Source organism: Nerophis lumbriciformis, linkage group LG03, assembly GCF_033978685.3.
Source record: "Nerophis lumbriciformis linkage group LG03, RoL_Nlum_v2.1, whole genome shotgun sequence".
In the NCBI taxonomy this organism is placed as follows: Eukaryota; Metazoa; Chordata; class Actinopteri; order Syngnathiformes; family Syngnathidae; genus Nerophis; species Nerophis lumbriciformis.
This window is the reverse complement of record NC_084550.2, coordinates 58028336-58045000: the sequence shown is the minus strand read 5'-3', so window position 1 is coordinate 58045000 and position 16665 is coordinate 58028336. Positions and strand designations below refer to the sequence as shown.

Below are 16665 nucleotides of genomic sequence, written 5' to 3'. Positions count from 1 at the left end.
TCTAAATTGGCCCGCCAACTCCCCTGACCTTAGCCCCATAGAAAATCTGTGGGGTATTGTGAAAAGGAAGATGCAGAATGCCAGACCCAAAAACGCAGAAGAGTTGAAGGCCACTATCAGAGCAACCTGGGCTCTCATAACACCTGAGCAGTGCCAGAAACTCATCGACTCCATGCCACGCCGCATTAACGCAGTAATTGAGGCAAAAGGAGCTCCAACCAAGTATTGAGTATTGTACATGCTCATATTTTTCATTTTCATACTTTTCAGTTGGCCAACATTTTTAAAAATCCCTTTTTTGTATTAGCCTTAAGTAATATTCTAATTTTGTGACACACGGAATTTTGGATTTTCATTTGTTGCCACTTCAAATCATCAAAATTAAATGAAATAAACATTTGAATGCATCAGTCTGTGTGCAATGAATAAATATAATGTACAAGTTACACCTTTTGAATGCAATTACTGAAATAAATCAAGTTTTTCAAAATATTCTAATTTACTGGCTTTTACCTGTATATATTAGGGGTGTGGGGAAAAATCGATTCGAATTAAAATCGCGATTCTCACGTTGTACGATTCAGTATCGATTCGAATTAAAATCGCGATTCTCACGTTGTACGATTCAGTATCGATTCTCATTTTTCAAAAATCGATTTTTATTTTATTAAATTGTTTTTATTTTTTAAATTTATTATTATTTATTTTTTATTAATCAATCATTCAACAAAATAATACAAAGCAATACCATGACAATTCAATCCAATTCCAAACCCGACCCAGCAACACTCTGAACAGCAATAAACAGAGCAATTGAGAAGAGACACAAACACGACACAGAAAAAAACAAAAGTAGTGAAACAAAAATGAATATGATCAACAACAGTATCAATATTAGTAACAATTTCAACATAGCATTGATTAAAAATCCCTCATTGACATTATCATTAGACATTTATAAAAAAAGAAAGAAAAAAAAAAAGAATAGTGTCACAGTGGCTCACACTTGCATCGCATCTCATAAGCTTGACAACACACTGTGTCCAATATTTTCACAAAGATAAAATAAGTCATATTTTTGGTTCATTTAATAGTTAGAGCTAACACATTTACATTATTGCAATCAGTTGATAAAACATCGTCCTTTACAATTATAAAAGCTTTTTACAAAAATCTACTACTCTGCTTGCATGTCAGCAGACTGGGGTAGATCCTGCTGAAATCCTATGTATTGAATGAATAGAGAATTGTTTTGAATCGGTAAAATATCGTTTTTGAATCGAGAATCGCGTTGAATCGAAAAAAAAAAATCGATTTATAATCGAATCGTGACCCCAAGAATCGATATTGAATTGAATCGTGGGACACCCAAAGATTTGCAGCTCTAATATATATATATATATATATATATATATATATATATATTATTATTATTATTATTTTTTTTTTTTTTGCAATTATATTTTATTGAATTTTACAGTTAAAATCACATTTGACAATCATACTTTGCTCACTCAGACCCTTCATACATGCACACAACCACTCATCCACACTCGCATGCAAGCTTGAGGAGAGAGGTGCTGGACTTTAACAACTCAAGGGTTACAGTATAGACATTATTAGAAAAAGTACTCAGATATTGTATATATCCATCCATCCTGCACTGGCTCAGGATCAGCAGATGGTCCAGACCATAGCAAGATGGATGAATATTCCTCAGCATCAAGGATCTTCAGGAAGTGATCACTAGATCACCTACCGTTCACACTTAAAAAAAGAAGAAGAAAGTCACATTTTCGTGGCTTGATCAGATGCAAACAAAATTAATACAATTAAAATAAAAAATCATACAAAAAAGGAAGTAAACCGTGACAAAATCATATCAAAAGTGACACAAAAAACAATGGTAGTGTGGGACGGATACAAAAAATAATAACTAGATGAAGCAATTCCTGAAGGAATTGCGTGTGATGGCTCCAATGCTGAAGTTGAACTGAAATGCTGACAGAATGTAGTATAAATGTAAGAATGTTGGAATGGTTTGAACTTCCAGGAAAATCGGAATTTGGTTTGGAACTTGGGAAAGTGTTAGTTTGAATGTCCAGGATGAGTGGAATGTGTTGATGTTGGAAGGGTTTGAATAGGTTGAAAAATGTGGGATTTGTGCAACCTATAAAATGTCCCATTCATTTCAATAGGAACATCCTGAAATTTGATAATTTTTGGAAAAGCGGGATTAAAAAAAAATAAAAAAAATTGTTAGGAGGATGAATGTCCTGAATGAAGTAAATTGGTTGGTGGTGGAGTTGTTTAAATCGGTCAAGAAATGTTGAAGTAGTAACAGGTTGAATTGAGAAATTGTATTACGGAATTCCTGGAATTTGGGTAAAACCAGGAATTTAGTTTTTTGTCAGATAGGCTCCAGCGCCCCCCGCGACCCCAAAGGGAATAAGCGGTAGAAAATGGATGGATGGATGGATAAGAGGAATTCTTGATGGTGGAACGGTTGACATGCGTTGAAAAATGTGGGAGGAGTAGTCGTCAGAAAAAACTGTGGAAATAGGGCTTTGGAAAACCAGGAATTCTGGAAAATGCTGGAATTTTTTGGAACTTGGAAAAAGGCCGTTATATTTGAATTTCCAGAATGGTGGAATATGTTGAAGGTGGAATGGTTGGAATAGGTTGAAAAATGTGGAAATTGTGCAAGTTTGAAAAAAGGCCAATTCATTTTGAATGGGAAAAATGTCCCGGAAAACCTGGAATTCTGGGAAATCTGGGAATTGTTGGAATTTGTCAAGGGAAAGCCCGCGATTTCTGAATAGGCTGAACAGTTTGAAGATTGAACGGGTTGAATCGGGTGAAAAATGTGGAAGGTAGAGCGCCCCAAAATCTGGAGAAGAAGAAGTTTAATAATAAATAGATGAATTTTGGTGTAGAAAACCATGTGTGTGAATGCTTTGGAGCATTCACACTAATAAAAAAGGAATACAACTACAAAAAAGATACAACAAAAAGTATGGTAGTATTTTATTGTGGAATATTGCTTATTCTTTCGGCTCATGGGGTTGTGTAGGTGTACCTAATGTTGTGGCTGCACAGTGTAAGAGCGTATACACACATAGGGTTTATAGTCTTTCAATTGCAGCACACAACAAATCTCTTGTAAATTAAAAGGTTTGGAGGGTATTTGTTCATCAGGGATTTTACTTGCTGCTTCTAATCGCGCCTTTGAGCATTTGGGATGTTTGGAAAACCCTTTCATCTGTTTTTCTGCTAAGTCATTAGAACTGCTGCACCCTGACTGCAACAGAAAAAAGTCATTCTGAGGATTATGTCACTGACTTCCCCCCCCCCCCCTCTAAACACAAGCAACATGGCAAATGTCATTAAGTACTAAGCATTGCAGTTGAAATGAGGCTGTGAGGTTGATCCTGCACGATACACAAGAGCATCTATGAGAATGTGGCGTAAGACAGTCATGTGGCCAACTTTCTAATACAGCTGGAGGCTAGAATTGACCACAGAGTTTAGACGTCATGCTGTAGTAGAATCATGAGACTTGTTATCTCACAAGCAGCTTAAGGCTCTTTTCGATGTGAGGGATTCAGAGCTTAGTCAGATTCGAAAGACTAAAGTTGTTTGGCATCCTTTTGGAGGTTAATTTGTGTCTTTTAATGATGTGCGATACCACAGATTTTCTTTCCAATCTGATACCAAGTAAAATTCAGGCTGGTATCGGTGATATCGATGCTTTGTGCAAATATACCTAACGTCCATCCATCCATCCATTTACTACCGCTTGTCCCACTCGGGGTCGCGGGGCGTGCTGGAGCCTATCTCAGCTTCACTCGGGCGGAAGGCGGTGTACACCCTGGACGAGTCGCCACCTCGTCGCAAGTGTTTGAGAAATTTTAAAAGCTGTGTATTTTCAAATAACATATCTATCTAATAAACAACAGTAAGAAAAAAAGAGCAAAATAATGGAAATGTAATGAGAAAAAGCTGAATTTAAAAAAAACTAATAATGATAACCTAGTCACCTATAACACAAAGTTTTGTTTTTAGCATTTAAAAAGATATATGGGGCTATATATATCAAAATGGCCCCTTCATATCATACCATAAAAATAAAACAAAGTTTAGTGAGTTAATTAATAAAATAAAACAATACTATCTCATGAAATAATTAAAAAAAATACAACAACCATAATACACTGTTAGATGTGTAACTAAACATTATTTTCGTAAAGGCAGAATTTTTGATACACTAAGTTATGCATTCAAACAATCGTATTATTTTTATTCTATTCTTACATGAAAAAAAAAAAACTTAGTAAAAATGTAAGAAAAAGAGAAAAAAAATAGGTATTTAAATGAAAAAAATCTAAAAATAACTTAGTCACGTATAATACACAGATGACACAATATCAGTTTTTAGCATTTTTTAAAATAAAAACATATCAATACTTTGACTTTTCAGTATGCAGCCCTTGGTGGAAAAAGTTTGGTCACCCCCGAACTAAAGTATCAAAAGTATCGGTATTTTGATTTGAGGATTGATATGAAATACATTTTTTTATGACGCTGAATTTATGTAACTGAATATTTTGCGTTTGAACTGTGCAAAATTATTTTTTCTTTTTTACAACAAATTAGGCTGACAATTTCATTTAATAAAAATGTATACGTTGAGAAATTAAGTTTGTTAAAATTTTGTGTTTTCAAATTTAGTGTAAAAAAAAAATTGTTGCTTTAAAACTCAAGACCCACTTCTAATAAATCCACCCTGTCTCAGAACCAGCCAATGAGGTGTCAAGTTTGCAGTCATGTAACACGGGCCACAAGACTTCTTAACGTCTTCAGTTTTGAAGCAACAAATGTTTCCGCATTTAATTTTTTTTTTACACAAAATTGTTACTCACTGAATTCTAAAAAACATTGTATTTTCACAAATTGAATTTTTAGACACAAATTGTGCTCAGAATTTTTCATTCAATTAAATTGTAAGCATCATTTGAAAAAAATTGTTTATAAAATTCAGTGATCAAAAAAAGATTTCATAATAAAAAAACAGAAATGAACCTCTATACATCTTTAACTGTCATTTGTGTCAATTTATAGTTGATGGGATAATGTTTGACTACCTCTTAGCCTAGAAACTAGTAGAAGTTGAGACAGCAAGTGAACTGAAGATGAATGTTTTTTTCATTTAATTTTAAATAAAGCACATCATTATTAGCAACATTGTCTGCTACTGTCCAGTACAGTCAATAGACATAACAATTTGGATAACTATTAAAAGGTCCCTCCAAAAAAGACTTTTCATGTTATCATGTGTCCATAGGGTTTTCCTCATGGACTTGACCGCCCCTGGTCTTCAGAAAGCTATATGAGCCTGCCCGAGGACAACCTTGTGAAAAAGCAAGCTTCGCTACACATCTTAAAATGCTGCCTGGAGCTCTGCCAACTGTCCGCTGCAAACATGGGAGCTGTAAGTTTTATCATTTTCGTCAGTGTAAATTCTAATCTAGTATCAAATCAAATCAACTTTATTTATAAAGATGATGATATTGTTACAATGTGAATGTAATGTTAGCTAGAGCTGGGCAAAATGGCTGTCAACTGTATCACAAAATAATATTAATTTTTTCTATGACCAATGGGGAAAAAAAGGACCAAGAGAAAATATAATACATTTAAACAATTGTATTTTTAATTTAACTTTCCTCTAATTATAATCCCCTCAACCATAAAGACAGAAAGGAAATGTAATGTCAACACAAGCATGGAAAACACTCAATGTAAACAAAATTCTAAAATCAAGAACACTTGACAATAACCTCTTAGAATGAAGGTGAAAAATATGGAATATTTAAAATATGCTTAATTAAGTGGAACAAAATAGTGCAAAATGTAAACATGGAGAAACTTGAGAACTATTTTCTGCATGTTTAGTGCTCTAAAGGGTGATACGCAGGCTCAGGTGTTGTGGTATTACCGGTCTTGGTGGGGACGAGCGCCCTGCATAATTTACAGACCAGATTGGTCTGACTATGATCTGTTTTAAAAAAACAAAAAAAAACAGCCATACTGTCGAGGTGACTTTTTCTGTTTTATCCAGAATTTTTTTTTCTCTTCTCACTCCATGTAAATATTTAATCGTGAGACAACAAGATGGCGCAACCAAACTTCATAGTTGATACTGTTGCCTGATTGACTGTTAGCGTGTCCATCCATCCCATCCATCTTCTACTGCTTCTCCCTCTCTGGGTCGCGGGGGTGCTGGAGCCTATCCCAGCTGCACTTGGGCGGAAGGCGGGGTACACCCTGGACAAGTCGCTGCCTCATCGTAGGGCCAACACAGATAGACAGACACTCCCAGTAATCAGTGATCGGTTACCTGAGATCAAGTGCCTTTGTTCATGCAGCCTACCTTGCTGTGTAACTTCCGCTTTCTTCCGACATAGCAGGAAAAAAATAAGAGAAAGTTTTATTGAACGCATTTTTTATTGATATTGATTCCGTGGCTTTCGCGATATATATTGATATTTTTTTATCGCCTTGTCCTAATTAGCTCACATAGCTATGCTAGTGTTTCTACAATTTGTGTCTTCTTGTCTCACATCTCAATGTTACATTGTTGCGATATATGACACCTATGGACCAATGCAGTGTTAGTGTTTGTTTAAAGTGGATTAAGAACACAGTAGTACTTCCTGGGTATGCACCCTCTGTCGGAGAAACAAACAAACGCAACTCATTTGCATTAAAGATACAGACACTAAACGACATGTTCCAGTAGGGCTTACTAAAAGCACTTGTATCGTTTCCAGCATTAAGGCTAGATTGTGGACAACACACTTCCAATAGATCCTATCCTAATCTTTCATCTTAAATGTGTACCGTTAGTATTATCGTGAGCCGATAAGGTCCGAACAAACTTTAAAGCAGTTTCCCACTAGAAGAGTGTCATGCAGGGTCACCCCTTTCTATACGCAGATCACGCGCTATGCGTACGGCCCTGCGATTTGTGTCAATAAGTGCATGTAAATGGCAATTCATGAACGACAGGGCGCTTCATATGAAATTTTATCGCAAACATATTCCTAACCCCTTCCTGCTCTGTAACTGATAAGAATATAATGGTAAATTTCTGTAGACATTAGCAGTGGTCTTGTACAGGGTTTTAATACTTGGTTGTGTCAAGAAGGTTTACAAATATGTGTTGTTGATGTTGTTGATGCTAACTAATATCACTAAAGATACTAAAATGTGGCTTTGAAGTGGCGGCAAATAATTTTAGTTTCTTACAAGTATTACTATCACTGTAGGACGACGGATAGGTAAACATGCTACACTACACACCGTAGGAAGTTTTTCTAACCGCAAAGCCAGAGCTCTTGAATGTCAACATAAGTGGATGGATTGATACAAATATCAACAGTGGTTAGATTGATATTTTTTTATTTAAAAAAAAAATTTGTGTTTTTTGTTATTGCTTACAAACTCAGGAACTATGTCCCTGGACACGGGAAATCTTTGAGGATTAACATCAGAGCTAAATTTGAAGTATCAGCATTGGCATGACCAAATCTGCCCCTGTAACTACTTGGTAATGGATGAATAATCCAAATGTGTAGTTTCGCCCAAAACTAATGTAAAGTCTCCAAACAACAGTTTATTACATTCTCACTGAAGTGTGGATAGAAGAAACATGTTACAACAGAAAGTAACCAGATATTAACAGTATCAGTAAATTAGCAAGTCAATTAATAAGAGTTTTGATAAAATACTGCAATTGATAGGATATGTTACAGCATCTGTTAGCAGCTGAATTAGGAGCTTTTGAAACCCATTTTGAAATGGTTCTATGATCATTTATCGATAGCAAATAATATATGGCGATACATATTATTTTTGCAGAAGGCTGCAATATGTATCGCGATATAGATATTAGGCCATAACGCCCGTCTGAAAAAATAATTATTGAATAATTTCTTTCCCATTCATTTATGTTATTACAATCATGCATCAAATTGAATTCCAAGATTGATTGCAAATGTATAACAAGTGTTTCAACTAAAATAAAAAACATGTGGAAATATTTTTGTAACAAGGGGGGCGGTAATGTATCTACAAATAAGATTCTGCTTAAGGCCCCAATTTAACCAGCGGTGGCCCTGGTGTCATGGGAAGGGAAGTAGAGATGAGATGACCCACTAGAAGCATCCCAGGACTTTTTTTGCTGTAGTTCTCATGGCCGAACAGGGCCTCACAGGTCAGAACACACTTCCTCTATTTACTACAACATGTGGCTTTACAAACAAACCCCTCGGTCCTGTAGTGTAAGCATTATAATCTAATTGGATGCAAGATACAGTATGTGTACAGTATGTTTGTAGTACGTGCGCACACTGCTACGTTACATTATATTAGCTACATCCATCCAATATGAAACCAGGTTTTGATTCATTTGACCAAGATCCAATATTTGCAGATCTTAACTGTGGAATGTGTCGGCTGTTTATTCTGTCCGCATAATGCATCCACGTAGGGCTGGGCGATATATCGAATATACTCGATATATTGCGGGACTTAGAAAATGACTATATCGTGATATTCGAGTATATGTCCTCACGCAGTTGCTTTTAGCTGCGGGCATTACACTACAGGCGTTTCTCACTTTTTCTTGTCTCTCCTTCTCACAGAGACAAAAAACAAGCGCAACTTCTTACATACGTGTCATACTGTCGCGCGTGCAACGTCTTACGCCCTGGCCGAGCATGGTAAAGTTAACTGTAGAAGGTGGTACAAGCGGAGCCGTGCGAGTAGTAATACGAGAGAGAGAAAGATGCAAATCTGGTAACAAATGAAGGAAGAATTAATTCCCAAGAAAAACCGCATGTGGTCCATTGTCTGGCGGTGGTTTGGCTTCTAGTGGGAAGATGTTGAACAGACAACCGTAATATGTAAAGTATGCGGCAGAAGCCTTGCTACAAAAAGTAGCAGCACCACTAATTTGTAGCATCATTTGAAAAGTCACCCGCTAGAGAGTGAAGAGTGCTTGAAACTCCGCATGTCAACCAGCACTGACCCAATTAAGCCTGACGTCTTCCATTTCCACATCAACAAAAAATAGTCAACAACAGAAGGAGATAACGTCCGCAGTAACCTACCACATAGCGAAGGACATTCACTATTTGATTTCTTATTATGCAGCTCATTTTTATTTTACAGTCTTTTAAATATCTTGTGTGACATCATGCACAAAAGTGCACTTTATTTGTTTTAAAATATTGTGCATTCTGTACAAAAAGTGCACTTTAATTTAGTGTTGTTTTGATATGTCATCTTAGTGACATCATGCACAAAAGTGCACTCATAGCTTGTTTTAAAATGTCTCTGACAATCTTGCACTTTCTGTTTTGAAATGACATGAATGTTTGTGCCACTGCTTAATAACTGTTTAATAAATACAGTTTTAGTAAATTGACTTAGTTGTGATTTCCCTCTCTGCATGAAAGTTTAAAATTAGCATATATTAATGCAGTATGAACAAGAATGTTTTAATGTGGACACATATAATCATCATACTGGTGTGATTATAAGCATCAAGTGTTAATTCAAGGCTAAGGCAAAATATCGAGATATATATCGTGTATCGTTAAGTGGCCTAAAAATATTGAGATATTAATAAAAGGCCATATCGCCCAGCCCTACATCCATGTGTTGGCTAACAAAGGAAAGCTATGAGACTCTGCAAATCATGATATGTGTGCGTCTTTGCATGTATATGATTTTCAGGCTGCATGCTTTATCATTACAAGGCTCCGTCTTTGTTGCAGTTAAACAAAAAAGAAAATAATTGCAGAACATCCCAACGTTTGCAACAAATACCAGAAAGAGAACTTAAAGGGGAACTGCACTTTTGGGGAATTTTGCCTATTATTCACAATCCTTATGTAAGACAAGAACACAATGTTTTTCTTTGTTTTATGCATTCTACCTAGTAAATAAATGCGATCAAAAGTCAGTTTACAATGAAGCATTTTGGAGTCGCTCTATTCTGCCTATAAGCCCTTAAAACATCCAAATACCTCCATTAAGGTTTTATATTCATGCTGTGAGTATATATGTAATGTGGTCACAGGCACATTTATAATAACATTTAATATTTACGTATTTTGCTCACTTTAAGGATACGCGGCACATTGATTTAAAAACGGATGAAGACGCTTTTTTTTCTTCTTCAATAACATCACTGATTATTACTCACTGCAGACTTTGTGAGAGCCAGCAAACATAATAAAAGATCACTTACTGTACATTGTCTGCTGTCACTAGGATACCCACTGATAGAATCTTGTTATATTCCCATTTAGATGAAGAATGACTCATAATCCTTGTGAAGAGAAGTGGGGTACAGCCAAGCGCCTTTGTGTGTCTTTCTCGCCATTTCCTGGTCTAAATTGGCTCTCAAAGTTTACCAACTTGTCAGAAAACGTCCTCATCCTTCTACTATCAAGGTGAGAGATATTTTTTATTATCTAGAATAAACTTCCACAAGCTTCGACGCAAGAAAGCAGCTCACCACTCAATGATGTCAACATAGGAGCATAAGCTAGTGATCACAACATCACTATAAATAGTTTGTCTGCATTAGCACTTATAATACCAATATCACTAATACTTATTCAAGTTGAAAAATGTAAATGGAGTATTGTTGGCGCTTTTTGAACGTTTTTTTTGTTGGGTTTAATGGGTGGAATAGAGGACCTTCCATTGGCTCAATTGTAAACAGACTTTTATTTACGTTTATTTACAAATTAGAATGCATAAAAATACATCTGTTTTATTGTCTTTCATAATGATTGTGAACAATAGGCAAAATAAAAAATTAAGTTCCCCTTTAAGGCACCAAAGCCACATGTGGAGACAAAGTACATTCCTTCATGCCTTTGCTGTAGGAGGATGTAAGCCTCTTTGGTTTTGCGTCCATCCACGACCACATGGCCCTGTGCGTGTGTTTACAGTCGCACACACACACACTCTAGCAGCCAGGCTAAGTCAAACACACACTCTCTTTAGCAAATACAAATATTCACCGTCTCATGCACATAAACATTGTCACGTAGTTTACTTTTACTCCAATCAACACATCAATAAAGCTATACTTCTTTACACACCTATCACCAGTGTCCTCATAAAAAACGTTGCTCGTCTGTCCGCTCCATCACTCTTGGCCAGCAGCCTCTCATGAAGCTGACCTTCGTTGCGCTGCAGGGCCGTGTAACATCTTTCTAGTGAAAATACTGCACACACAGGACGCATCATAGACTACGGCGGTGTGGGAGCGAGAGCTTGCCTGGCCCTTGTGCAAGACATAAACCAGAGCAGACCTTCACCAAGGCCAAACAGTAATGGCAGATTGTGGTATATTCGTCCTTTCTAGCTTAGGGGTTTGTGTTTATACTCTTAACAGAAAATAAGTGGAATGTATTCACAACGCTTTACTTTTTCCATAGCCTTGTTCCATCCATCCATTTTTTACCGCTAGTCCAAAATGGAATAAATCAATTGTTACTAATGATCTTTTTTTTTTTTTTTTTAAATCGGCCTGGTGATGAGTACTGCCTGGTGTCCTCAAAATACATTGCCTGTTATTCACGGCAGCTACTTCAATTTTTGCCTTGTCAGACCAGATAATGTCAAATTTTGAAAGAAAAAAATTATCAATTTGATTTCGGAATAAGGCCGTAACATGAAACAATTTGGAAATAGCACTGTAAGTACTTTTGGATGCACTTCAAATATGTTCCAACTTCATAAAAGCTTAACAGAAATGATGCCCCACTTCTGAAGCTGCATCCTTGGGAGGTTGCATTTGAATGCCACTGACGTCATAACGATGCACAACAAGGCGTCTTCTAAAGCAGTTTTCTTATTTATTTACTGACTTTGCAGATACATACAGTAAAAGCAATGTGCGTACCCATGTAGCATAAACATCATGTAACGGACCCAGCCAGAAAGTAGGTGCTAGACCATCCCATTTATTACATTTACATAATTTATGTAGGAGAGTCTGAGACCACATAGGCTGCATCCTCCAAGTAGGTAGAGCTCCTGAACTGAGATGTGGCAAGAGTTTAAACAGTGATGACTGATACAATGTCACAAATGAACAGAATATGCCATTTTGTTTCAGGGGAAAACAAGGATTCACAGCAGTGACCTAAACAGGCCAAATAAAGTCCTTAACCTGCCCCTTAATGATCTGCACCAAAATGTAATGGGTTCTGATGTTTGTGGAAATGTTTGTGTTATCCTTCTCACAATCGACTCTGATAATGATGAAAGCATAATATCATGCTCAGGAAGAGATACAACTGTTAGCATGAATCTACAATATATGCAACTTTATATAGCATAGGTCAGTGTTTCTTAATTATAGGGCTGGGCCATTGATGGGCAGTGAGCGCCCACTAGTTTCTCAACTATGGTGCTTATGGACTGCAGCGGTGCTCAGATGTTATACACTTTTCCACCACTTGTGGCAGTAATGACAATCTCAAACAAACAGAAGTCTGGATTTAAAGTCAGAGAAGGTTCTTAAGTGCAAAATATAAGACTTAAGTGGGGAAGCTGTATTATCTTTTACATTTTATTGACAGTTAAACATATTACTAATTTTTATTATTCTCTTTGTTAGGATTTGTTTTAGCACTGCGTAATTGTATGTACATTTATTTTTCATCATTTTCAGAGTCAGCACAGTCCCTTCTTTTGCAGTGTATTTAATTATTATTCACTTTTTAATTAGCTTGACCTAAGCCTTGATAATACTCTTTGTGATTAACGCATGCTTTAATTCCATTTGACAAGGTTTTATCCTGTTAAACGTAAATAGTTTAGATGTAATTATTGAATATGATTAAAATGAGGTGTAAGATTACTAATTCAGTGTTATTTGATTGGGCCACGAACCCCTCTGTAGTGGAAGAGTTAGGCCCCGAGGTCAAAAAGGTTAAGAACCCCTAGTATATATCACATGTTAAAGTTACAGCTCTCGAGGTCACACAAATATCTGAAGGATATTGTATTTTGGGTTCTACTCTAGGACCTTTCACATGGTGTTTGACTCCGATTCCTTTAGTGTGCTGATTCACGGCCATTTTTCTCCATGATAGTGACTTCGACCCTTTACTGTTCTGTGCACTGCCCCAGATAGTCGTTAGCTAATACATTCAGCCAAGAAATAGCTCAAATGTATTTGAGCCTACAATTGGTGTTTGAGGATTTCACTTTGGAGTTGAGGATTCTCAACTTTTGTTCCAGGGAATTGTATCGAGATCTCCAGTTACATTACTTGTTCGTCATAAGTCAGCCACCTTGTCTTTTCCTCGCGTACAAGTTGTGCGCTGTAAATCAATATAAATACAAATGTCACTTCTTGCTGTATGCTAATTTGACTCTGAGCTTGTGTAGTTGTCTGGTACAGTTCCCCAACATTGTAGAACGGACAGACTCTTTCTAATCATTGTATCCTGTCTCTATATTGTCATACTATCAGAATCTGCATCAAATCGTAATGTTGTCAACTGTGCCAAACCCACAAACTCGCACATAAAAATCATTGTCATTTAAGTTGGGGGCAAACTGCCAGTGTGACTTAAAGGAGACCTATTATTCAAAACCAACTTTTCTTTCCTATTGTCTGTTTTTGTGTATATGGGATCTGCAAAAAGTCCTAAAAATGTGAAATCAAACCATGAAGATATTTCATTCTTTATACTTTCTCCAAACAAGCTGTTTGGAGTTTGCCCAATTTGTGATGTTTTTCACAAGTTTGATGTCAGCGGATTATACATGTATGGTAGAGATTTACCCCAACAGATTTGCGCGAGTGTGCCATTGCAGTCCAATGTTGTAGTCAATAGGCTTTCTTTTTCCTTTGTCCTGTTGTTGTGGGGCAGACTGGCTCGTACATGCACATGCATCCTCCGCTGTTGCCATTTCTAATACAAAGTAGCGTATAGTCCTAACTTACATCTGTCAGTAGATTCCATATGGAGGTGCTAAAAACAACAATGACAGGGAGAAGACGCAGTCAAAGTGGAGGCATGTAAATAAGACCTTCCACAAAACGGGGCATCCTGAAAAGAAGGCCAGAAAACATCTTTAAAATGGTCTGTAAAACATAATCTATGCAAGATTTTGACCAAAGAACCACCATTACTTGTTAATGTAGACCACAAGAAAACTCATAGTATGGCATCTTTAAAGGGTAGTTTGTCTTGAAAAAAGCCTGTTTAACAGGCTGCTATCTGGTTCTTGGAGAATGACGTAAGATTCAGCCAATGAGACTCTTACTGTTCTGCATTCTGGGACAATGGGGGATGCTGAAATGTGGCATTGAAATACAGTTGTGTAGTTTCTGCGATGGTGTTGGATAACTGGAGACTTGATTACATCTTGCAACGTGAGTAGGAGGGGAAACAAAACATCTGGTGTGGATGAGATGATGCAACAGAAGAGAGGAGGGTTTGTGTGATGCACATGTGAGCGACAAAGCAGACATTTGGGGACGTGAGAGCGACTTGGTAGAAAGTAAACAGTAAGAGAGCAAAAGCCCATGAGCTCGCACAGTCTCTCATTCTGTCAGGCAGGAAACTGAGGTCAGAGAGGCGACCTTGATAAACCCACTTCCTGTGGAGATTCTCAGCATGATGTCCCCCCCTTGCCTCGCCATACACAAGACCCTCAGTACAATAGAGTCCTTCTCCTCCTGGAAGATGCACAGAGGATACAGACTTTGTGTGCTCTCAAAGATGTCTCAGTCTCCTGCTTCCTCCCTCCTCCTTCCCAGTCCAACTTCCTGCCTCCTCTCTATTAATGATAAACCATTTGCATCTTAACTGTTGGGAATGCCAACCCCTACACATATTTGTCAGCAAAGAAGAGCATGCTACTGGTTTTGGCAGGCCACAAGCTGCTTTATGCTTTGTTCTCACGCTGGGTCTGTCCAAGGACCATTTGTTAGCCTGTCCTTGTCTTGATGTACGCCAGAGACGGCTCAATGTAAATACAAAAAGTAACATATGCAAATCCTCATGATGCCCCACACATTGTTTGTACATGTATAATGCCCACTCAAAAAAGACAGGGGAATAGAATGTATATTGTGATTTTTATACATTAACCTAACTATTAACCCCATTTAAAGCAGTTTTAGAGCTGTTTGTGTAGCCTCTGTCCAGATATTAAAAACAGATGTTCATGAGATGGTGATGAAGGTCCTTCTAAAATGATTCCACCATTGTGTGGCACCAAATCAACTTCAAAGTATTATTTAGGCTGTTTTGTCCGTATGTTACGAGGTTACTTCCTGGTTTACGGAGCATGACTCAAAAATTCTGCCAAAATATTGCTACATTTTTATGAACACTGTCAGATTTTACACTAAAAGCAAGCAACTCAATCTCCCACTGCAGCACAGCTTAGCTGGCTGGTAGGGAGGTGTGTCCTACTCATGGCCCCTGTGTCAACATTGCCAGTGGAGGTGGACTGGCAGGCACCAGATGGTCAGGTCTGCAGCACCTGGACTACAGTTGATTTTAAACAAAGCTGTCAGTTCTAAATGCTGTGTGCATGGCCAAGTGACCGCCGCTGATGTGGTCAAATATTAAACATGTGAAAAACCCCACCTCAAACTGACACACATACACAGTCTGATGCAAACATGGGTCACTCTTTTATGCGTCACATGCTCGGCCAACAGGCCAGACGTGAGGACAAAGACGTATAAAGCAACTTTTGTCTGTTGATCCGTCTCATCTGACTAACAGATTTGATAAGCGCCAAAGGCTTATTTCCTAATTTGAAGCGTAAACCCTGCTTGACACGACTGAACTTGTCATATGATCATACAACAGAAAGCAAAAAGGCCAATCATACCATACAATCAATTTTGTATGTTTATTTTCTATGGGTACAGGGGTATAATGCCTTTACACTGGGATTGTATAGTGAAAGGTAATGTTTTTGTACCCTTGACAACAGACTTTTACAGTTTAGGAGCAAAACAAACACACATTGTTGGCACTAAAACAGTCACATTTCAAGATAAAATTTACTTTTTAATTATGTTTTAACAGTAATATGTGTCTTTTGTCTCTTGTTAGCTCCATTCTCAGGTTCTGAAAGGCAAGTTTGGAAGGTTTTTGAAGGAAAAACCTTCGCCATAGACATGATACCACCACAGAATCAGTCCTAGCTACTGAAGATGAATATGCTAACCTAACAAATTGCCGCTGTTAAAATGTGAGTGTAATTTTAGCACTGTAGCATTCATAGCTATGCTAATGTTGCTGATGTTTTTGTACTTCGTTCTGCTCCTTAATGTTTTGTTATTGTAATGTGATGTATGGCGTTTAGTTTGTTGGACAAGTGCAGCGTTACAGCCTACATGTAAAAAGGGGATTATTTGAAAGATACATTTTTCAGTACTTCTGAATGGAGGTTTAAAGCGGAGGCATGATGTCGGACGTCTGAAGGGACGATGCGGTCTCTGCCTCGGTATGAGTATTAGCTTGTGCCTTGCTAGCGAGCTAACAAGTGTGTGACAAAGTTGTGTGAAAAATAACTAACTTGCATTTTAGCCAA

At 37.3% G+C, this 16665-nt stretch overlaps 1 protein-coding gene across 1 annotated transcript in view; it reads left to right on the top strand.

Annotated features, from left to right (window-relative positions):
• col7a1 (collagen, type VII, alpha 1) overlaps positions 1-16665 on the top strand; it is a 265397-nt gene that overhangs the window by 1367 nt on the left and 247365 nt on the right. The window contains exon 2 of the mRNA XM_061930639.2: positions 5345-5491. The gene's annotated coding sequence lies outside the window, so the exon portion shown is untranslated. The remainder of the gene's footprint in view (positions 1-5344; positions 5492-16665) is intronic.